This window comes from Equus quagga, chromosome 4 (assembly GCF_021613505.1).
Source record: "Equus quagga isolate Etosha38 chromosome 4, UCLA_HA_Equagga_1.0, whole genome shotgun sequence".
Lineage (NCBI taxonomy): Eukaryota > Metazoa > Chordata > Mammalia > Perissodactyla > Equidae > Equus > Equus quagga.
The window spans coordinates 46,274,878-46,300,950 of NC_060270.1; the positions used below are offsets into that span (position 1 = coordinate 46,274,878).

Here is a 26,073-nt window from a genome sequence, read left to right on the forward strand (position 1 = left end):
ATCTGGAAGATATTATGCCAAGTGAAATAAGCCAATCACAGAAGAACAAATACTGCATGATTCACTTATATGAGGTACCTATAAGAGTCAAACTTATAGAAGCAGAGAATCGAATGGTGGTTACCAGGGACCAGTGGGAGAAGGGAATGAGGAGTTGTTTTTCATTTGGTATAAAGTTTCATTTAAGTCAGATAAATTAGTTCTAGATATTTGTGGTACAGCATAGTGCCTATAGTTAACGATACTGTATTATGCACTTAAAAATTTGTTTAAGTGCATATTAAATGTTCTTATCACAAACAAAACAAAACAAGCAAACACAAAAACAATAACAGCAAAGGTACACGAAGAAACTTTTGGAGGTGATTGATATGTCTATTGCATTGACTGTGGTGACGATTTCGTGGATCTTTGCATATGTCCACTCTTCAAATTGTACACGCTAGATATGTGTGGTCTTTAGTGTATCAATTATTAAAAATATATGTTGGTTTAATACATTTTTGAAATTATACAAAATTTCAGATCAGGAATACTTATTGTCTAGAATTGCATAGTCTCCAACACCCTTCCTGCCTCCCCCTTCTGCATAGAAACTCACCATAGTCACATACATACATTTTGGCTAGTTATTCTTTCATATTTTTCTGATTTGCTGTGGTTAAAAAGAAAAATAACTTAAAAGTATACTAAAGTATGCTAAGAAAATACTCTCCAGTAGAAAGAATCAATTAGTACTAATATAAGGATACAAACATAGAACATCTTACCCGGTGGAATTTGAATTAAATGTTCAGTCACTGAGTTTGTTTTTCTATGCTAAGACTCAGATAACCAGACAGTCTACCTCGGGTGACAGTCATTCCTTTGGCTCAACACATCGTACATTAATGAATATCATTATGGAACAAAACGCTTTTCTGAGTCTTCTGATACTTTTATAATAGACATTCTTTTGAAATTCAGATTGCCTCATAAAGAATGGAGACTTGGCTATGTTTACTGCCCTAAAGCGGATTCTCCTTTATTCTATAATTTCTATGATGAGTACATTTAAACATAGATAAAGCCTTTTTAAATTAATAGAAATGTTACTTTCAGGTATATGTAGGATTTTACTTAATTTTAAATTAAGAACTTAAAAAGACTCTTTTTTGTCTTTAAAAAATAAAGTAGCTATGCTGTGAGCCAGCAAGGAGGTGAATTAAGAATGAAAGTAGAGTACTCTTCATTTTTATGTAAGTTTGGAGAAAAAGAAGAAAATAGTTGTCTCAACATAGAATTTTAAAATTATTTAGTTCATTGTATAAATATGTAAACGGGATTCAAAAGTTCCAGAGGAAATATTAACATCTATTATGTAAATATATTGTAGATGATTTTCATAACACACATTATAATTTTTTCAAAAACGAATATCATGTCACCCAGTAGATCAACATGGGGCCTTTAGATCAATTTAGCAAGTAATTATTTATTTAGGATCCCTTTCCCCATGTGAGCATTATCATTTTGTTGACAGCTTTAGAAAAAGTCCAAACCAGAAACGCTCATTTTAACTTGAAGTTATAGGAAACGCTATACTATCCTAACTTCTGATGCCACTGATGGGCTTGTACCCCACTGTCTGAGCGTAGAGAGATTATGATACAAGGATACTGATGGGGTCTGAACACTTTTCTTTCTCAGGATTGGAGGAGATGGAAGTAGTCTCAAAAGACTAGGACGTTCTTTCACAAGTCATAACACCTCATTAAAGCGTGAAATTAACAAGGTCAATTAAATTTAAATTCCCTGGAAGAAACTGCTAGGGAAAATTTCATGAAACTATAGTTTCTTTTCCCAAGTTTATATTGTTCCATCATTGAGACTATACAGTCAGGACTTTACACATTTTTCTTTAAAAAGCAAATTTATAAAATCCTCCAACTGGCATGTAGAGTAAGGTCTATAAATCAATAAACTATTAATATTATTGTTATCATTAGCATTGTGAGTCTTACTACCATAGTACCAGTTGTTGTAATAACAGAAACAGCAGTTGTAGTAATATAGTGCTGGCCCTAAAGAATAATCAACTTCATAGTGTGAATGACAGTTTAAAATGGCAATATATGCCTTACTTGTTGTAATGTTATAAGACTCTTAAGTCATTATAGAATTGTCATAATGGTTGAGACTTGATTTATTGGGACCATCATAAAGTTAAGGCTGTACTCCAAACTTTCTAGTGTCTTTAATACTCCCTATATTCATGATGGTATAGATCCATATTATAAATTTATCTTAACCATTTGAAGTTACATCTTTATCCTGAGTGAAGATATCTAATTGCCAGGGCCAGCTCTCGCATGCAATAACTATCAGTGGAACCACCCTTGCTTACATCACTGAGTCTCAGATGTCCCACATACAAAACGGAATTAATAATTACCTTGCCACCTCCACAGAGATGTCGCAAGGATCAGATGAGATAGGAACTTCAAAAACAATTCATAATGCCAAAGTGATACGTAAGTATATTATTTTTCTAACTTCCTTAAGTCTATTGAGCTATGTTTATTGTCTTGTTCTAAGTTCTCGTTTTCAAGATTCTACGGTTGACCACTTCTCTCTTTCCTCCCAGAAGGAAACATCTAGTATTCTTGGATTGTGATTCATGACTTTAACTCAATAATAAAAACTTTGAGTTTTATGTATCTGTTGCATCCAAATGTTATTTTAAATCTTCTTGGAGATAGATGAGGGCATAGATAAAAGAATGTGTGTGAGTGTAAAATATTGAATATACTATTATTTGTATATATATATAACATACAAAAATATTCTATGTATTATTCAATATATAGTAAGTACATCTCTATTAAAATGAATAAGTCATTGACTTAGATTATTGAGCACAAAATGTGTTCCTAAAGAAAATATTTGGGCCCTAAATTCTGTTGTAAATTTAAATTATCACTCCAGGAGAATTTTAGCAAGAAATATTTTATCGGCTATCAATTGCAAATTAAACAGATCTTTTACTGAGAAGCTTCTCCTCTTTTTATTTGTCTGTGCGCTATCAATATTTATGGTTTCTTGTATGATATAATAATGAAACAATAACCATATATGAAAGTGCAGAAAACATTTTCAAACAATGTTTTTCTGATAAAATATCTATAATGTTCAGAGTCAACTGCAAAAATCACTACCAACTTCAAGAGAAATTACAATGGTACAAAGAGACAAGCATAGCAGGAGAAAAACTATATATTATCAGAAATATTTCCTCCTGTGATATATCTATGGATATATCACAGATATATCAGAAAATTTAGGTAAGCATCCACTGGCAGAATTAGGCAGCCCACATGCACACATTGTCTATAGAGCAATGAATGGCCTTTATTCTGCTTTGCTGCTGGTATAATGGAGAGGACAGCAATGCACATTTTACCATGTAAAGTCCACAGGATTTCTCCTTTGTTACATTTCCTGCTCAGTTTGTAGATACACTTCGTTTGCCTTTTTTTTCTTTGATAAGTGAGAGTGCTTAATTAGAGATAAATATAGTTTAGCATAGTGAGGGAGAGCATAAGCGTAAATTCACATAGACTTGGGATTGATAATCAGTACTGCCTCCTACTCATTGTAAACATACATAAATTACTTAACTTCTCTGATGCTCAATTTCCTCACTTATTTAATTACATAGTGCAAGAATTAAATGAGATAATATGCGTAAAGCTTGTAGCTTAGTGTTTGGAAAAGAGAGTGTTCCCTAAGTGGTAACCATTGGTGTTATTATTATTAAAGAATTTAGAGGAATGTTAGGTCATTTGTAAATGTGAAAATTAACTAAACAAGTAAGCTTTACTTGAATAAATGGAAAACTACATCTATTTTCTATAGAATAACTCAACATTGTGAAAGGTCAGTTCTTCCTTAAGTAAATATTTAATGCAATCCCAGTAAAAATATAATAAAATTTTAAAACTGAACTGATTCAAAATGCATGTAGAAAAAATAATACATGGAGAAGGTTAGAATTTTTCTAAAAAATAGAGTAATAAGGTTCAGGGACTAGCCATTACCAACCTCAAAATGTATTATAAAGCTACATTAAATGAGTTTGGTATGGGCATATGAATGAATATACAGCTAATCTAAAGGAACAGAAAGTTCAGAATGTGAATGAACATGAAATTTGGAATATCAAAAGTTGGCATTTTAAATTAGTGGGAAATAGATGAATTAATAAAAAACGACATTGGTTCCACCATTTGAGGAAAACACAGTTTTGAAGGGAAAAGTTTGATCTTTAATTTTCCATATACCAAAGTAAATCTTATTTCCTACATACCAAAATAAGTCCTAAAACAATTTTAAGTTTAATTGAAAAATAAGCCATTAAAAATGAGATCATTTTAAAAAAACAATCTTAGACTGATTCGAAAAGACCAAATAACGTTGGCTTTTGAAGCAAGATACAGAGCCTTGAAGCCAAGAAGAAAAAAGTATGCAAATTTGACCATGTAAAAGTATGTAAATTTGACTATATAAAAATTTTTAAATTCCAAATGAGACTTTGAATGAAGTCTATGAATTTGGGATAAAAGGAAATGCTTTTCTTTGTATCTCTTTTCTAATTTTTATTACCTATTTACTTTTGCCATGCACATGTATTACTTTTTAAATAGAAACTAGTTATAACAATATGTTTTTAATGTGGGTTAGGAGTTAACTTTTCATATTTTCCTAAATTAACAAAATTTAGTAACTCAGGAAAATGTTAGCTTTGCTGACTGACAGTAGTCTTTTATATCTTGAATAATCTTTTTGTTCTTTAAAAGGAGGTAAGTATTTCACTCATCTTTTTGTTTTTAATGTTTATATAAACCTTTCAAGCAAATCTCAAACTGCAGGGGTAAAAATACAAGACTTGGCATAACTAAAGAGCAACACATAATAAAGAATAATAATCCTATATTACATGGTAGGAAATTGAGGAGGAATGATGTAGTGAAATGTGCAAGAAACAATAAATTCAATAGGCAATGGAAGGGAAGTTTTCCAATCTTAATAGAATGTGATGGAAGAAACATGAGAAATTTAGTGATTAAATCAATGGTCAGGAGAAATCATGTACTTTAAGAATAGACGATAGACCAAGCTGTATGAAAAATATGATGAGTTAGCCATTCAATGTCTAAAGTGAAGGAGGAAAAGAACAAAGAGAAAAAGGAATCTAAATATTTCTGTCCAGATTATGTATGTATCACTGTTGAATTACAATAAATGATATATGGCTGTGACATCCAGCAAGAACCTATAACGAATCTCCAAAAGGTCTAGGTCAAGGGTTCTCAATTTAAAGGCTTAACAAATTTGTGAGTGTAGTTTTAACTGATACAAAGTGGGCTAGACAGCCATGCAATGCATGGGACTATCATGCAAATGAAAAATTGCCCTGTTTTTCAAATGACAAACAAGAACAACAGTTATGACACTTCACACAAACATTGTACTTTATTTTATTTAAAACTTTATTAAGACACATACCATTGCAAAAAATGACATCACCCAATGGCAGTGCCACCAGTGGTGTCTGAGCCAACAGTACAACTCACCAGTGTCCCTCAGTCTGCATTTGTAGCTGCATGCTCACAGCGGTTCTACATATAAAGAGAGGCATCTGAGTATTTCATTATGTCTTGTAGCATGGTCCTGATGCAAAGTTTTCACTTTGAAACACATATTTCTTTAAAAGTTACTTTCTGGGCCAGCCCCAGTGGCCTAGTGGTTGAGTTTGGTGTGCTCTGCTTTAGCGGCTTGGGTTCAGTTTCCAGGCATGGACATATATCACTCTATTAGCAGCCACGCTGTGCTGGTGGCCTACATACTAAGAAATAGAGGAAGACTGGCATGGATGTTGGCTCAGGGCAAATCTTCTTCAGCAAAAATAAAAAAAGTTACTTTCATTTTATCTCTTATTTTACAGATAGTAAATTTGGTTGAAAAATTTTTTGAGAAAATATGAGTGTAGGTAGGAAATACAATACTAAACATGATTTTTTTTTCTAGGAGAGTTAAGGGCGATTACAAAACATTGCTTTTAAAAGTGGATATTGGAGCTGACCAAGTTGAAAACTATAACTCTAGATCAAATCTGAAATGATCTGCCTATTCTTATTGGTGGTCAAGTATATTCTTCATTAATGTTACTCTGTATCAGTCTCCTTAAAAGTCCTGAACTTCAGTCATTATGTAGAACTAAGAGTAAATAAATTTCTTGATTAGGAATGCAAAGTAAACATGGACCAGTTATTCACATGCTCCCTCTAGAGTGTTTGCCATACTGACCAACATTTATAGCCAATACATGCATATCACAGTTAATTCATCATTAGCATTATTTCTGTATATCATGAAAATAATATATGAACAACAATAGCATAGATTGTTTTGTCTAGAAAATTATACATTTTTTTCTTAAATTGTAAAAAGCTAAGTTCCACAACAGAGATTTTTACAAAATAGTTATGTGTTCCATTTGTTACATGGGTTGGATTTCTTCAAAATTTCCTAGCTATACAGTGTCATCGTATTTTAAAAAATAATAAAGCAACCATGTGTTCTAAATAGATGGATAATGCCAATCTATTTTGTTGGAAAGGACACAGAAATGAGATTCATATTATAAGAGCAATATATTTTCAAGAGGCTCATTTCATAAATAACTTGCCTGTTGTGCATTGCAATAGATGCTGTAGGCATATCAAGCACTAACCTATTGTTTATTATAGACCCATTTTGTCATTTTGATGGTACAGATTCAAGTATGGCAATCTTCTTTCCTCTCTCTGCTTCACTGGCTACATGACTTCCCTTGGCTAAAACCATACTGAAACATACACTTGAATGTCATAAGTTATGACAGCCTGGGAGCTGAATAGGAATCCTATTAACTGACCTATGAAATTAGAGAATTATAAATCTCGATGAGTACAGGTTGGCTTGTATGCATAGCTTACTATATTAAATAGATATCTCTTTAACATGCTCAGATAAGTCCAAGTAAATATAATTTAAACAAATTGAAATATATTAATAAGTTGATTAAATATAAAGACTTTTTGAAAACACGTATAAACCCATCTGGTAATTCTATAACCTGCTAAAATTCATCTGGAAAATATTATGACCACTCAGCAGGGCATGTTGGGATCAATTAGCTATTTACTGTAGGCAAGAAGAAAGCATCTGCAATTTAAAAATCAGATGATTTTAAAATCCATTATATATATGACTATGCTCAAGGCAAAGTGTTAAAAGAAGATGGGCTGAAGGTTAACTGTTAGAATACACGAAGACAGAAGAATAAATGGGAATCTGAGTGAAAGGGATTTGAGAAAAAAATCAGGTAAACCCTACTAAAGAATTCAAACTCTGAAAGTCATGATTATATGGATTATGGAAACTCAATAATTTCCCCAATTTTTCTTTTAGCCCAGATCGTTTCCCTAAACTCCAGACTTGCATCTCCAATTACCAAGTAGAAACTTCCACTGTGATACTGAATGGGCATCTCAAACTCGAGATCCAAAACAAAGCTCCTGTTTTGCCACCACCAAGTTGTTCCTCCTGCTATCTTCCCTTTCTCAAGATATGGAAGCTCCCTTTTGCAGTGACTAAGGACAAAAACCTTGGAATCATCCTTGACTCTCCTAATCCATCCCTCAATCCTGTCAGCTCTGCCTTCAAAACATCCAGAATTCAGCCACTTATCACCACCTCTACGCTTACCACCCTGGTCCAAGCCACCATCATATTTTGCCTGGACTCTTGCAGTAGTCTCCCACCTGATCCCCTTGCAGACACCCTTGCTCCCCTCCAATTGATTCTCAACACAGACGCCAAAGGACAACAGTTAAAAAGTAATTCAGGTTATGGTATGATTGCTCAAAACTCTTCAATGCCTTTCCATAGTATTCAGAAAAAAAAAAAAAAGCCAAATTCCTTCCAGTGGCAGCCTTACATCAGCCACATCATCCCACTCTCCAGGGCCCATCTGACTCATCTACCGGCCGACTTGCTGTTTTTTGAACACATGAGTCCCCTCTCAGCTCAATTCCTTTGCTTTTGCTTTTCCTTTTGCCTAGAACACTCTTCTTTAAGATGTCTATTAGTCTCTCAATCAGGTTTTTATTCAAAGCCTTCTCTGGCCACCCTATCAAGATTCCCTACTCCTTTTTCAAATTTCCCTTCTACCTTCTATGATGCATTTTTCTCCTCAGCATCGATCACTATCTAACATACTCTATATTTTACTTATTTATCTTCTTTATTGCTTTTCTCTTCTCACTAGAATATGAGGCATAACAGGGAAGAGAATTTTGTCTCTTTTGTTTGCTGCTGTGTCCCAGTACCTAAAAGAGTGCCAAGCATGGTAGAGTATTGTGTGAATATTAGATGAATCGGACAAATGTTGGGCTGGTCCAGTGGTGTAACAGTCAAGTTCGTGCGCTCCACTTCATCAGCCTGAGGTTCGCTGGTTTGGATCCAGGGCACAGACCTATGCACTGCTTGTTAAATCATGCCGTGGTGGGTGTCCCACATATAAAATAGAGGAAGATGGGCACAGATGTTAGCTCAGGGCCAATCTTCCTCAGCAAAAAGAGGAGGATTGGTGGCGGATGTTGGCTCAGGGCTAATCTTCCTTAAAAAGAATTTTTCTTAATTTAAAAAAAATTAAATGAATTGGACAAATGTTGAAGGACTTTTACGACCTGGGAATCACCTACCTTTATCACAAAGAAGGGGACCCCTGTTTCTGGACATATACCATCAAACTGAGTTTTTAAATCTCACCAGCTTTTAGAGGGCTTACAAAACTGAAAAATATGACAGGATTCACACTACAGAAAGAAATCCTCAATGTTAAAATTAATATGTGTTTAAATAAGTGTCTACATGATATATAGCATTCAAGTGATGCCATTATATATATGTGTAATGAAGAAGTTTCCGTCATGGGAAGGAAATAACTTTAGCAAACTCAAGATTATGAAAATTATAAAACGGCCTTTAATTATTTTCCTTTAGGTAAGCATAACATTAATGTAGTAAATGGTACAATTTTGTTTGTTTCATGTTTTTGTGGGGCCCACAAAAATAAGGAAGTGTTAAGATGCTGTCCCTTTGCTGCCCATGCCTCCAAATTCTCGGCACAGATATATCTTTATTACTTCCTTTCTCTCATTTTTAGCTCTAATAATAATAATATACAGCTTAATGTTCTCTGCATGTGCTGACCCTCACCTCCTCTGGGCCAGCTGACTCATATTCATTCTTTAAAATCCAGCTCAAGCAGCATCTCTCCAAAGCAGTTTTTCTCACTGATGCCCTGACCTGCTCTAAGATAACAGAACAAATTTGGTGCCCCTAAATATCCTATGCCTATTTACATCTCTTCGTTAGAATCCTTACCTCAGCTTAGGACCCCACATCATCTGAATTTTGCCTCCATCTCCAAATTCATCCCCTCCTACTCCACTCCTGATATGCTATGCTCCAGGGCCACAGGTCTGGCTTCTCTAGTCTAACCCATCACAGTCTAAGAACCTTAGTCGTTCCTGGTCTTTCCACCTAGAATGCTGTGTCTTTGCATCTTGGAATGGCTGGCTCCTCAGGTCTCAGCATGAATGGCCCCATCTTAAGGGTAATTTTCTGATCAACTAATCTAAAGTTTTTTGAGCTTCATTTCTGAGCATCATAATGTTTTATTTTCTTCAAAGTACTTACTACTCTCTGGTGAACATTTATTTGTTTGTTTATTCATTATGCACCTCTCTCTACCCGCATAGAGAATATAATCACTACGAACGAGAAACTTTGTCCTGATCCCTATTACAGGAGCTGATACCTAGTAGGCGATAAGTAAATATTTGTTGAATAAATAAGAGAATTCATTTACCAGTATAATTTATAAGTTTACATGTCTTTTTCACAAATCGGTAAGCTTCTTGAGAGCAGAAAGACTACATCTCATTCCTCTTTGTATCCCCTGTAACTATCTTAGGGTAAATTAACCATTTAGTAATTGTTTTTCCAATGAACAAATCATCTTTAACACCCTCAGCAGAAACCCTTATTTTCAAAACACTGCAAGCTAACTTTTTAAGAAAAAATATTTAGATGGAACCTCAGAATGACTCTCTGAGAAGTCAGATACATAAAGTTTAAGTGTCGCCTTGAATGACTAAGGCATCGTGGCTGAACAGTGATGCTCATGACATGTTCGATTGCCTCCCTATGTTTACCAGCCCTCTTGCAGTTAGGTGTCAGCCATATGTCTTGCTCTGGCCAGTGCCATCGGTTACTCTGAGCTGAGGCAATGAAAAGGCTGTGTGCAATTCTGTGATCTTTCTCTGTATCAGGAAGTGAGGAGGACATGTACTGAGATGGCAGAGACACAAGGTCAAGATCAAGGTAGTCTGAGTTACAGAAATGTCACACAGAGGACAGTTGAACAAGAGAGCTATCTATATCTCTAGAAGAAGTTGAGCAAGAAAGTAACAGTTTTGTCATTGTAAGTCACTAATATTTTTGGTTTATTATTGCTGCAGCAGAACTTAGCCTATTCTGACTAAGAGAGAAACATCCTCCTTTTTAAAACACATGCACACGTGGAGTCAATACACAGACTACAAATTTTTGTTGTCAAAAAATACTACGTTTATACTCTAAACTTAAATTGCATGAATCTGTCAGCTTTTTGCATTAATATGTCTCAAGGGTGCAGGTATATAAGAAAACTAGTTGGTGAGCATCCAACTGAAGTGAGGAGAGGTAACCTTGCCTATTTCCATCAGGGCCTTGACTGATGATACAGTGTTTTTTGCTCCACCACAAGACTTAACAAACTAAAATCATAGTTTAAGATTAGGTTATCTTAATTATCTAGAGAGGATGTGCTATAGTAGAAAATTACTAATCTTTCAGCTGGGAGACCTCAAGCATTTTAGGATCTGACATAAATGATCAAAACGAGGAGTATGGTGATCTTAATTTTACCATTCCTTAGATCTAATCCTCTTAGTTCTGCTTCTCATTAGCGGAAAAGAGCATATCAAGCATCATGTAAATAAAGATCATGTTAAACAGAGATGAGCATCCAACTAATTTGGCTGGGAAGTTCTTGAACTTTGGAGAACAGGGTCTAAATATCAATTATTTTTGACTAACAAAAGGCCTTATATTTGGGGGTAAAGAAAATTTTAAAAAGCCCTTTAAATAACAGAATACATTTTCCTGATATTAACTACTCCAAATATAATAAGGCTGAGCAAAGGACATAAAAACCACAATCATGTTGAAACAGAAAAAAATGGCACATTATTCTTCTGTTTTTCCCCACCATGAAATAGGAAAAAAAGACCTTTTCAATTGTTTATTATGGTCTTGGCGTTAAAAAATAAATGATAAGACTTTAAATTTATTTTTAAAAGTAAATAAAAACTATACTGTCAATATTTTTAAAACATTCCTAAAAATGGTTTTTGCTAAAAACTTTTCTCAATTCTTTTCAGCAGAGTATCATAGTCTGAAATGTAACAAGGCATAATTTGAATTCTTATGAAGTGAATGAGAAGGAGAGATTTTTTAAAATAAAGATCTTCATTCCTCTATTCTTGCATTGTTCTGTGGCTGGCATGGTTTTCTGTACTCATGGGTGCCATTTGAGAAGGTCTAAGTGGCTATTTGGGCCCACTTCAAGGCTGCCAAATTGTCGGATGGAATTTATATATACTCACAAAGCTGAAAGAACCCATATAAAGTGTCTAGTCTACTTTAGAATAATATGGTGTTCAATGTTAGTCAATGAGAAGATATTTCTAGTTGCTTATATTAGATATATTGAAACTACTACCAATGGTCAATAAAACAAAAATACTCAAACTACAATATCAGTATATAATGTCACCAAATCATATTCCTGATGATAAGGAGCATTTTAACTTAGATCAGTAGTCTTCATAATGGTAAGTGCACACCCAGGGAAGTAACAATGTGATCCAAAGTATGGGAAAAACTAACAAAGTATACATTCATATTTACCTTTTACAAAAAAAAAGAAATCTAACTTTTCTAACATACAGAATGACACCGAAGCTTCCCCTGGGTATGTAAATCAAATACGTCATTTAAGTGCACATGTCATATACGGTACACGAGGACTCCTAGGGGCAGAGGCCACACTGCCTAGCAGCCTGTTATGCACATGCTAATTTTGTTGTTTTAAGGCACACTGCGGATTACATGAGCCCAGCTAGGTTGATTTATCGTTTACGTCACCTAATTTTAATAAAACTAGCACTCACCAGGGGCAAATGGTCTGCAAATAAACCACTGACAGAAGATGTTACAATTACCAAAAAGCCACAAAAATGGTAAAGCTGACACTTTTTTTTTTTTTTTTTGCTCTTAAGAGTGAGCTTGTAGCCAACTACATTCCAAGGTAGAAACCATGACAATTTAATTCTATGTGACAAGAATTCAGCTCCAGAATTATCAGAAGACTATTATACGGATGTAAATATACTCTGAACCACAGTGAACTGCTCCTTAAATGTGTACTTTGGTGTCTTTGTGAATCATCTTTTTCAGCTTTAATAGCCATTAAACATTAAACTGATCTTAGAACAGTCTTCCAAATCTGTGGATGATGAAATGTAAAACTAACACCTTAAAAAATAATGAAGCTTTTTAAAGCATATGGATTAAAAATAAAAGATGTATTTAAAAAACTGAGTAAGATAAAACATTATTTTAAAATGCTATTTCATCATTAAAATTTCTGTCTTCTATGTATTTTTATAATGTATAAAATATATCAGTATCATGGTATATACATATGTAATTTACAAATATACCCGTGAATTAAGGGTTCTTGCTCCAAAAGTTTCTCCGAACATAATTTAGAAAGTCAGAGTAGTCTGGAGCTGTGCTCCCCAACATGGCAGCCACTATCCACATAAGACTACTGAGCATTTAAAATGTGGTTTACGTCCTAAAGGAACTACATTTTTTCATTTGATTTAATTTTAGTTGATTTCAATTTTACAAATGAAGTGCCAAATACTGTTTTCTGTCAAACACAACTGTATTATTTTGTTAGCACTATATTCTACTTTAGCTGTTGGAAATATAGCATCTGCAGTGAGATGTTCTGTAAGTATAAAATGTACATCCATATTTCAATGTATAATATAAAATGCAAAATGTTTCATTAATAATTTCATTCTGATTCTATCTAGAAATGACAATATTTTGGTTGAACGAAATATTAAATTGAAAGAAATAAAAATTTTTAAATTAATTTTCGTTTTCTTTTCAACTTTCATTAATGTGGCTACTATAAAATTTAAAATTACATATGTGGATTGCATTATACTTCTATTGGACATCTGGTCCAGAAGTTGAAATTGGCGGATAGGGAGATTTATAAAAGGAAATTTAAGAGAATAGGTCCATAAATTTTGCAAGATTCAAGACTAGATAATAGATCAATTTTTTTTAACCTATGAAAGTTATACATATACACACAACTTTAAAATAATGTGAAGTTATTTTTGACATTTACTGAGTTTAGTGCAACTAGGAATTTCTACTGACATCTACCGTATATCACTTGAGTCAAACAGAAAAAGTTGTATAGAGTTAACTGACATGAAAATAAATTGTAATTACTCGATTTTAATTCCATTTCAAAAAAATAGCAGATTTTTCACCTCTATGTAAATATTGGACCAAAACCAAAGGATAAGAAAAAGAACAAAGGATAACATAGCAAGTTGATCTTTTTAAGAGAATAATAGAAAACAGCAAGTTTGGGTTCTTGATCATATGATACCATTTTTTAAAAGAAAGCTAGGTAAATTATCCTTTCCTCTTAAGTATAGCAGATAAACTGAGCCAGGCACAGAGAAGATCTTTTTTACCCAAACCCACTAACACAGTCTTCCTATACGAATGGGTCAGCAAAGTAAAATAATCAGTAGTCTTCTCATACAGAACAAATATCCAGTTAGGAAATTCACCTATAGAACACACACATGGCATAGAAACCCATCTCTATACTTTGCTTTATTTTCAGTCTCCCCTGCCCCCACCTGTTCTGTTACTGGAAGATCCCTCTTTCTGGACTCCAGCAACAGGTAGAGAAAAGATAATCCATGGGGCAGATGATTGCAGGTGGATAGAGTAAACCAAAATCCACTGCATGAATAAGCTTAAATAACAGAGCTTTGATAGTTTCATTTTTTTTCTTTTTCTTTTTTTTTTTTTTTTTGAGGAAGATTAGCCCTGAGCTAACATCCGCCACCAATCCTCCGCTTTTTGCTGAGGACGATTGGCCTTGAGCTAACATCCGTGCCTATCTTCCCCTACTTTATATGTGGGACGCCTGCCACAGCATGGCTTGACAAGCCATGTGTAGGTCCTCACCCAGCATCTGAACTGGGGAACCCTGGGCCGCCGAAGCAGAACGTGTGAACTTAACTACTGCACCACCAGGTGACCCTGGTAGTTTCATTTTTTAGGCATTTCACCATTGAATTCTATTTTGTAATTGTCCCTTGTATGTGTAATCCCACATAAGAAACTTCTTTTGAAAAAATTAGTGGCTAGAGTACCTTTGATTTCTCTGAAGAATTGTCATGTTTCACAGTCCTTCTGATATTAAGAAATAAATAAAACTTGCTAGAGTTTCCAGCTTAGAACCCAAATCATCAACTCTGGACATGTTTTGAGACTATGTTTTTTTGCCTTTTCCAGGTCTTCTGTTTTCTCCAGACCTGATTCATTATGTGTATCTGACCATATTTTATTGTATATACTCTCGAGCTGTCAAAAATACTTTCTAGAAAATAGAAGGGTAAAAATATGTAAGTTTATTAAATATGTAGTTAATTACCTTCCTCAATGTTGAGATTATACAAATTATGGTGAAATATTACCAAGGGAATACGTGGATAGTACTCATTTGAATGCAGAATAGCCTGGAATTAGCAAAAAGTTCTATATGCCTGCTGCCGTTCCTCTAAACATGTTCTTCTGGAAAATAAACCCAAATATGAACTATAAACTATAAACTGTCTGCTTTGGTAAGTGTTACAGATTGGTTCTAAAATAGAAGAGACAAACGCACTCTGAAAAAGAAATTTCTTATTGATTTTAAACAGATGAAATTGTGGTACAGTTCAAGGGGAAACTATGTAGTAAAGCAATCTTTTTATTTATGTTAAAAAGGAATAATGCCTAGTTCTTCAAGCTTATTTTCATACAAAGTATAAACATAAAAAAATACAAAAAACAACTTTAGCATAATTAAACAACAGAAGAATCATTACACTCGCTCTTCTGTCAGAAGAATTACCACTAATTATAATGATATTAACACAAGAATCCTTTTTGATAAGTTATTTCTGTTTGAATATGTTACATAGTCTCTCGGAGAACTGACTTTTCTAGCAAAGGTGCTGCCTTTCAAAGCTCAAATGCAAGAAGCTAACAAATACCAGAACAGAAATTAATATTTCTCTTAAATATGTCTCTTCTTAGGGATCTGCGTCAGCTTTTTAGAAAGGTTTCTAAATGGTGACTTTATCAATATATAAATCAGTTGAGAAATACAGTTTGTCTCATATCTGGAAAACCTTTCAAAGAATAATAATCAAATCTGTAGTCCTAACTGTACTGTTAGAGAAAATGGGTAATCAATAGAGAATATGGTAATCAATAGTCAGTTTCAGATCTCTCACTCCAACTTTTGTCTGTTTGTGGCAGGAGTTGAGTGCCTGTAATTCAATTCAAGACAGGCGAAGTATCAAAAGGCAAAGTTAAATAAATTACAAAAATATTTCCTTTTTCCTTTTGTCTTTACAAAAGAACAACCTTAAGCTGAGCTCGAAAAACATAAAGATTTCACATCCTGTTACATATTTAAAGTCAATAGTTACCCTTTCTGCAACATTGCAAATATTTTAATTCAAAAAGTGGTGTTTCAACACCATTTACATGTTTATCTAATGCTCATAAGCACCAATCTTTTTGCTCACCATATGTTAAGCAGAAAACAGAAAATGTAATTATTAAATGCATGGTAAATGAAGAAATTACTAATCAGTTTAAAATAAATTACAGCTTTCCTGCAATCCAGTTCCAACAGACAGGGCATTTCTGCAGAGGATCCAAGGGCTTTTCTTGCCACTGCTATTGGGGGCAAAGTATCACTACCATCAACAAGACCTCACCACATTTATGTGGGATTAGACATGAGGCCTGGCATGCACGTGGTTAGTACTTTACTATCCACATTCTCCACTACCGGCTACTCTTTCTACCTGCTCTGTATCCTAAGACATGCATACCCTGAGAGGAGGACAAAGTGAATTAATTTGCATGCTTATCAATGAATTTTGAATTACGTATGCAGAGCACTATGCTAGTCTTGAGAAAACTGGAACAGTAGATATGATACAGTGTTTGTTTTCTAGTTTGGGTAGCAAGGCATCTACTGTCTGAAGCAGTTATACATGCAACAATAACAAGTGGAGTCGGCTTTATGCATGCCAAAGCGAAGGCTGGGCTGCCTAAGCTCTGGAAGCAGAAGGAAGAGATGGATCAATCTGGCCTGGGTTAAGGTTGTAGAAAGTAGGGCAATATATTGCTGGGCTATGTAGATAGGGGAAGAGGAGTATATTTGGTGAGCAAGCAGTTGGAAATGATCCTGGTAGCCAGTGATGAGGCTAGCCTGGCTTGATGGAAGGGACTTTCCAGAAGCTTATAGAAGATACAGTTTGCTAAGAAGTGGAGCAACATACTTCAGCAGGCCTGGAATGGCAGGAAAAGTCTGGAATGGATCCCAGAGTTGATGAGAAATATTTAGAAATGTAGAACACAGGGAAATTAAAGGAAGCTGGTATTCTCTTATATTTTTAAGGTATTTTTAAGGTAATTTGGTATGTAAGTTTGGGTGTGGAGGTTCAGGGGTCAGCTGGAAGACCTGGTAACCCATCATGAGTAGTTAGTAGCAATAGGAATAGAAAGAAGGAGATAGATTAAGGTATTAAAAAAAAATTAAACTGTGCCAATTAAAAATAGAAAGACAAAGAATAAGGAGCAAGATCCAAATGTTTATGGAAAAAGTAGTTCAAGGAAGGACTTTAGGAAGAGAAAGAGGAAGATTACTACAAGGCACCCTGGCAGATGAAATTGCAGTATATTTTTAAGGCAAAGTAGTGAAAGTGGGTGGAATAGCAAGGATGGTGGCGCTAGGTTAAGAGAAGATGGAGGAGCACAGCCTTGGTTTCTTGTTGAGGAATGATCAGAGAGAGGAAAGGATAATTTGAAAGCAAGCCAAACTAACAGGCAAACTCCAAGCCCTCATTGTTTGTTTGGAACAAAGAGAAAAAACTGGGTGAAGAAGAGCTCTATCTCCATTAAAAAAAAAATCAGTAATGCGACTAACTTACTACATTGCGTGGCTTTTCTCAGGAATATAGGACAGGAGAGGAAGAAAACCTTCAACTGTCTGTGAAAGGTCCTACGGTTACACTCTCACTCTAAAGAGCCAAGAGCTAAGGGCTGGTCACTCCCCTGGGATCCTCTCCCCGGGTTTTTGCATTTCACAAACCAGTTTTGCTCATGCAGTTCAAATAGAGAACTTTGCCTGGTTGTTTGTGGGTGGTCTGTTTATTTGTTTGGATTTTTGCATTTTTACCACAGCTGTTTGTTTAAATGACTTATTTTGCTTCTAATGATCTTACATCTTTTAAAATTATTTCAAAATATTTTATCTATCTTTTAGTGTTTAACTTTGTAAACACATGGGGAAAAACAAAAAAAACCCGTAACTACACTAACATGAGAGGTACAAAGGGACCTTTCCCGAAACCCTCAGTGTATATTTCACCTCCACAAATATTCTTTTTCTTAAGACCCTGTTCTTTTAGGGAAATACAACTCATCAAAATTGGTGCTAATAGTTCTGTTTGTTTCCTTAATGTCAATCTTCCTTACCTCACTGTGAGGTGCAGAGAGGAGGAATTAAGTCTGACTTTTTTCAGCATTGTGAGCACAGATCCCCAACTACCAGGAGCCAATAGTGGGCACCTATCAAATACTCGTGGAATATTGAATGTATCAATGAATGACTGAGTTAAGATGATGACTTCTGCTCTGAAAAGGAAATTAAATATCTTTTTATTTATGGTTTGGTTAGTTGCAGTCCTTTGAGTACCTGGAAATAGTTGTTCAATTCTGAACCCAGAGGGACACCTTGTCTAGGAATGAGGGAAATTCTTATTCTATGTTCTGAGGACTTATTCCAAATCACTGGCCTTAATGTCTCAAGGAAATCATAACCACATACTCCCAACTTCTTCCCAGAACTAATAAAAAATATTATCTCCTTTTTAGGACCACTAAGAGCTTAAATGCCATATTAATAACATAGAAAGACAAAGAAGGAGCATCATAATACAGTAAATTATTACAATCACTTATATTGGCCAGTATCTGGAATAATATTGGTTATATGGATTCACATTCCTTCAAAGCAGGAATTCAAAAGAGCTTTCCAAAATGCTCACTTAATTCATTCCATTATCCAAAAAAAAGGAGGGAAAATGTCAAAATCTCAAAACGTTGCTCTTTGACAGACCCACACTCACCTGAATCAGCCAAGGCTCAGCTGCTCCCTCCATCCTCTATCAGCAGAACATCTACCTGGTTCACGGACTTTGCCAAGCATCTCACTTTAATGAGGCACAAGCCATCTTTTTTGTATCCGTAGCAGAATGTCAACTTTGATCAAGGTCTAGGCCGACTCAACACACTTGTTAAAATGCAAATCTAATCATGTCACTTATCTGCTCAATGTCCTATCATTGTTTCTCATTGTTCTTTGAAGTCCTAAATCTTTAATGAGATGCTGCATGGCCTGCTGCCTGTTTTCAACCTTACTTAACACTGCTCACCTCTTACTCTAAGCATTCCAGCTGGGTTTGCTCAGCTCCTCTAACACGCCAAGCTTCTCGCTTCCTCTGGCTTTCACCCAGACTTTCCTCTCTGCCTGCAATGCTTCTTCCTCCTCCACTCTATGACCACACTGGATCAACACCTATTGACTCTTCAGATCCACTTTAAATTCATTCAACAAATATTTTCTGAGCAAATACCATGTGCCAGGGACTATTTTAGGCTTTGGAGAGCAAGACAATAATAAAACAAACAGTCCAAATACAAATAGGAAATAATTGGGTCTGACCAATGTAATGCAGAGAATTTTAAAAAGTAGATGACTCGTGACATAGTTTCTCTTTTTGGATTGGATGAACATTGATGGTCTTCCTGAGAAGAAGACATTTAAACTAAGACCAGAGGAATAAGGAACTGACCCCACAAAGATCCAGAGCAGAGGGAACAGTAAGTATAAAATTGCTAAAATGGGAATGAGTTTAGTGTGTTTGAAGAACAAGAGATGGCTGGCACAGAGAAGAAGAGCATTTTGAGATGAGCTAAGAGATACAGATACAAGACGTACAGATACTAAGAGATACAGGTACAGATACCTATTCATGCAGGATTTTGTCAGACCGGGCAGGGAAGGAGTTTGCATTTTATTCAAAGTGAATATTGGAAAGCCACTGGAGGCTGATAAGCAGAAAAGAGAGGTGGAATAATTTATGTTTTAAAAAGATAATCCGATTTTGCTGTGTAGAGAATGGATTATAGATAGAGAGTAAAAGTGAAAGAGGAAAATAATAGAAGGAGTTCAGGAAGATTTGGCTTAGTTTGATAAAGGGGGAAATGGAAAGAAGGAGACAGATTCAGGATGTATGTTGGAACAATTAGCTAAGAGAAGCTGATGAATTAGATATTGAGCATAAAGGAGAGACAAATGAGGGAAATTCTATAGGATTTTTGCTTGATCATCCAGATGGATGGCAGTGCCGATGACATCAGTACAGTGTTGTGTTGAAGAGACTACACGGGTTAGAATCCTGGCCCCACCACTTAATACTGTTTGACCCATAGGACTGTGAATAAGTCACTAAGCCTCTCCACCCATTTGTTCCTGTATTTATAAAATCAGGAAAATAACAACCCTATCTCACAGGGTTATTGTGGAAATTTAATAATGTAATTAATGTAAACTGCTTAAAACAGCTTTTGGAATATAAGATGTCCTCAATGAACATGGCTATTATTATTATTTCTATTGCTGCATTTATTATGCTAGCTAGATGTGGAAGACAATGAAACATGTAGACCTGAGAAAATCAACATATTTTAGGCTTTAAGTTTGAGATATTCATTAGACATCTACATGGAGATGTCAGTCGGCAGAAGTATACAAGTATAAAATTTTGAGGGATAGTCAATCCTGAAGATAAAGTTTTAGAAATACCACAGAAGTGGTGTTTAGAGCCATGCATGAAGTTCCCTAGGGAGACATTGTAGAGCGAGAGAAGGGAAGGGAGCCCAAAATTCTGCTTAAGGGCATGTCAACATTTAGAGATCAGGGTAAGAGAGGAGGAGCCAGGAAAGGAGGCTGAGAAGGAGCAGAAGGTGAGGTAGGAGGAAAACCTGGGACGGGGCCAAGAAGCAAGCATGCTGAAAAAGGACTTGTTAACTGTGTCCTGTGCCATGGAGAGATCAAGGCAGATAAGGACAGAGAAGGGACCAATGGAATCAACAATCTGGAGGTCCTTCGGAATCTCGGTAAGGATTTTCTCAGTAGAGTGTTAAAAATAGAAACTTGAATGTCACCTCCTCTGGGAAACCTCTTCTGAGTGTCTAGAAAAGATCAGCTCCTTTCTCATTGCACTTGTCATTTCTCTAGCACTTATATAGATAATTGTAAAGAAAGTCAACTTTGCATGATATCATTATCTATGTAAAGGCTATCATTTGTGTAATTATTCATTTATTCTTTATCTCCCCTAATAGCTAGTGATCTACTTCATAACAAGGAACACGTCTATCTTGTTTTTCACAATACCCTCAATAACTAGCAGAATGCCTGATATCTAATATTGCTCAATTTATATTGAATGAATGAATGGCTGAATGAATAAATTAATGAATGACCCTATATGACTATACCTAAAAGACATTTAAAAAAAATTAGCTTCTTTTAACTAACACCCACACTAATTGACATGCTTACTTTCAGGTTATTTGTAAGTTTTTGGCATAACTAAATAATTGCTTTTATTGCAAGTCACCTTAAATCATTTTGGAGGGAGCAGGTAGAATAAAAATAATGAACAAATAGTCTACTTTGCACAGTATCATTATTTATCTAAAGTTTCTTTTTTCCAAAGGACAAACAACATCTCTACTCCAGGAGCTCATTTTAGCACTCAATGTAAAATTGATTACCATCCAGCCCTTATTAAAACACAGTTGATATAACTGATGTTTGAGAGAAGAAATCTATGAACCAAGTTAACCGTCCATTGCTCTAAATTGGTTTTTAGCTCTATCCTATTATAAGTGAAATCACCAAGTATCTTCCTTGAATTGCATTTGGCTAGCTCTTTGCTGAAATGACACTATAGAAGTCGTGAGCATTTATTATTATGTCCTTGGCTTTTACAGGGGATTAATATAAATAATCATATACTGAGAATATTTATGCATCTTCTACTGACATGAAGACTCTCACACGATTCCTATATAGTTCAGGGTTCCAAACAAAACAACTCAAACGATAAATTTCTCTGTAGTACAGTGTGAGAAAAAACTTTACTCGTATATTTTTTCTGATTAATATGTATATTTCCTTTATCTGATAATAACAATTATGAAATTCAATCCATTATAACTTTTACTTAGCTTCTAGAAAATTTGGATATGCATTTACGTTCAATTCGAGTAAATATTCATAGCCTAAGTTTCTGTATATTTTCTCTACAGTATATGTATTCCTATTTAATATAATTTTAGCAGCCTATTTATCAGTATGCATTTGTCACAAATTATCTCCACTTTTTTGAAGTGGAAAGAGTATGAATAAATAAAAAGAAAATAAAACAATATCCTTTTCTCTTCCCTTTATTGAATCCCAGAGATAACCTACTCTTCCCGGTCTCACTCAAATAACGCAATTCTGTGAAGACATTTTGACTTTTCAAGGACAGACTGACTCCTCTCCTACCTCCCAAGAACATGTTTACATGATCCTATAAAATTTAATGTTTGATTTTATATTGCTGTCAAAGACAAGGTCACAATTTGAGTTTTTCGTTTGTTTGTTTTAGGATTTAGAGCCAGACAGAAACAAAAACAATGCAAAAGAATACCAAAAATAATAATGACAACATATCGCACCACTTCAGGAATTAATATACTTTTCTTTTTCAATCATGAGCATTAAACAGACTTCAGCAAACTTCCTTGCTGTTAGGCTGCTCAGATTCAAATATGACCTCAGTCACTGCTTCTATATTGGTCCATCTGATAGTCTATGCTCCCTTCTTTGTTGTTCTGATTTTTCTTTTTATATAAAAAATCAATTAACAAACACATATTATTATAAGATATGAAGTAGACTACCAATTATCATTCTCTACTGAGTTTACTTCTCCCCTCAATTAGATTGAAAACTCTCTAAAGATAAGGACTATACTGTTCTTACTTTTTATTGCTCATAGAAGATGTATATTGCTGGAAACAAGTGTTACATATTTGATGACTGACCACAGCAAAGTTGTATTTATTTCTGTCATTTGCCTGAGAATACATGAAGCATGATTATTGCATAGACAATATAGTTATAAGAATCAACAAATGTCATTAACCATTTCCAATAGAACAAAAATGAATTAAGGTGTGAATTAAAATTGATATGCAGTAAAGTTAACAAAAGCTTGTTTTAAATGCTTTAGTCCTTGTTAGTGCCCTCAAGTCGTTCTGACTCCTAGAGACTCCTGTACAGCAGAGTGGAACCAGCCTGGTCTTGTTGTGCCGTCCTCTCACCTGCCCCTCTGTATTGGACAATGATCTGCTGCTGTTCATAGGATTTTCATGGTCAGATTTAACCCTACATGGCATTATAAAGTAAGCTAAACGTCATTCTTCAAATACAGTAGATGGGCTAGCACTTTGAATTATTGTTTTCATAGATGGGTAGTGTAGACATTGAATTACTAAGTAAAACATTTAATTAGACTTCTCAAAAGTTGCCAGATTTTCAGATAGATATCAGTACTTTTGAAATATCTAAAACAAATTTTTTCTAAAATAAGTCACATGGGCCAGAATTATGAACACATAATTACCTCCAAAATATCTATATCAAGGTAAAACTAACATTACATTTCCATGAGATAAAAATCTTATGTTTGCCTAAATTAACAGTGGTATATAACTTTTCTTTTTTTCTCCAAAAATAACTTATAAATTTATTCTAAATTTAGAGAGGTATTTGAAACACAATTTTAACACTAAATGAGTTAATGTATTTTTCTCATTTTTGAGAATTGAAAATATATCATTTGGGTAGTTTCTATTTTCAAAAATGTTTATTATACAATATCCAGTCCTAATAGTGAATAATTATTTAATATTCCCTTCAAATACTTGTTCTTAAGTATATATGTTTATCCTATTTACAATAACATTTAATATTATTTTCCTCTTTAAGAACACATAATCAAAACATTTCTCCCTAAGTTTCCAATATGACAATTTTTATTAACTATATACCAGAATATTTAAAAATAACTGTATTAACAATTATTTTAAACAGATTTTAAAGGACTCTGTAACAATGTATTAAATAAATGAGGACGAAGAGTTAAAATAGGCTGAAGACAAAGACCGTATATAACCAAAAGTGAAAGAAAATCTAAACATTCACTGGAAGTGTGAGATGGAATGAGATGAAGTTACGGAGAGCTCTAAGATGAAACTGGGCAAGTGAGGTTAGCAGGCAGATTCCTGTATCCTCTTGCTTTTTTTTTTCAACCTTTTTAGCAGTTTTTCTTATCGCCACCAATAGCATCTCAAATAAAATAATAGTGATAGTCTAGTCTATGTTACTACTCCAAAGGAAACCGCAGAAGAGCTTTAGTTGAGCAACTCCAAGCTATTCCTAGGTTCTTCAGAGCAATGCTATCATAGGAGGCATTTGTTTCTTCTACGCTACTTCTACTTTGTAAGGAACAAAATGTATTTTTTTAACATGAAATGCTTTAAACTGGAACCTGGCCTGCTAGATAGCTATAAGATTTTTATAACTGAAACATTATCACATTTTTACTTACTGTTAAAACAAACAAAAAAACTTGCCAAATTTCTCCTGTGGGATGGCAAATTCAAATCAACACTAATTACATTACCTGTTTCAGACATCCTGATTTTTTGCGTCAATCATCTGAGAGCAATAGTCTTATAATTAGCCAATTTGTACTGGACTCCAAAGTTCATTTTGTTCACACCAAAGCATCCAAGTCAAAACACAGCTCATGATTTCCTCTGATGTGGGATCAAATTTTATTTTCTACTTAATTTCCAACACTCTCCCAAGTGCAAACTAAACAGGAAAATTTTGGATCCCACATCCAAGAAACCTTGGCCTACCTTGTTATGACCAGTCAAATTATTAACAATAACAAAAACCCTACAGTCTTTATTGTTGTAATTTTCTTGTCAGACAAGCCATTGATCTCGTTGTCATATGCCACACACGCAAAGTGTGCTGAAACAAATGTTCTAATAATTTAATTTTTTCATGAATTAACTCATTTAAATACATTTTAACAAGGACAAACACATATTTCAGGAAGAAACTGACCAAAATATATCTAGAACTAATATTCCAAATGCACCTAAAAATATTTCGCTAACAGAGTTTTATACGTCATCGTGTTGAGAGGAGGTCTGTAAAGGACAGCTGATCCTTAGTGCTAATTATTAGCGTATGGTGCATTTAAGAGAAACAAAGGAGCCAACTAAAGGTTAAATCTTACATTGCAATAGAGCCAGAACAAAAACTTAAAACTGGGAAAATCATCCCTCATCAAAACCAACACTGCCTGCCTTTATACAGACCAAGGAAGTGATTGAGTTCTTCATTTTTCAGCTGGTTAATCTGTTGTCCCGCAATCCAATCATTCAGAGTGTGGCATTAAAAGGCAGGATATGGGCATGAATAAAGGGTTCAAACTGGATCAAATTCAGGTCCCCATCACTTCTGAATGCATAAGAAAATTGGGCAGAGCTTATATAAACATTATGGCACAGTTCATTTTATGCAATCTTACTTTATGTGAGTACAACCAATAACAGAACAGGGCAACACAAGGTGTGACCAAAAGATTTTTAAAAAATAAAGTAAGTATATATAACTAAGTGGATGTTCAAGTCCTTAAGAACACTGTTACCACAATTTGGCATTTAATTTTAAATTTTTAATCGGCAAACAGGTCACTGCATCAGGATTTCTAACTTGAGAAATTCAGAAAAATATGAGAATAATAATAAAAACAACTGAGCTATAAAATATACTATAATTAAAATTAAATGCATTAAAGCAATTGAAGATGCTCACATTAAAATCTTGCAAAAGAAACAAATGACAACACTAAGATATTTAAGAAGATTAAGAAGATTATTATGAACATCTCTTTATACATCTTCTAATATACAGAGTTTTCATTGGTGGGAAAACACTCATCCCTGCCCACTGAAATTATAATTACATCTGAAGCAATGCATGATTAGAATCTATGGGTGAAGTAATGTGGGAAGAATGCTACAGAAATATTTTATACCTACATCGATATAATGTATCCATTATATCATCTACCATACTCCAAATTCGGAATAGCAAACTAGAAAAAAGTTAAGATTCACTTTGCATTGCTAAAATATACCCTCCCCAAAATATACATTGATTGACAAAAACTATTTTTTTTTTACATTTTGAGATTGGCATAAATATAGGATTATGATTACATAGTAGGAGTTAGAATAATAACTAACACTGAAGAGGACAAAAACTGATCCTCA

General features: G+C 34.4%; 1 protein-coding gene across 1 annotated transcript in view; it reads right to left on the reverse strand.

The window, feature by feature from the left end:
• The window catches only part of NLGN1 (neuroligin 1), a 651,710-nt gene that overhangs the window by 423,619 nt on the left and 202,018 nt on the right, over positions 1-26,073 (reverse strand). The window lies entirely within an intron of this gene.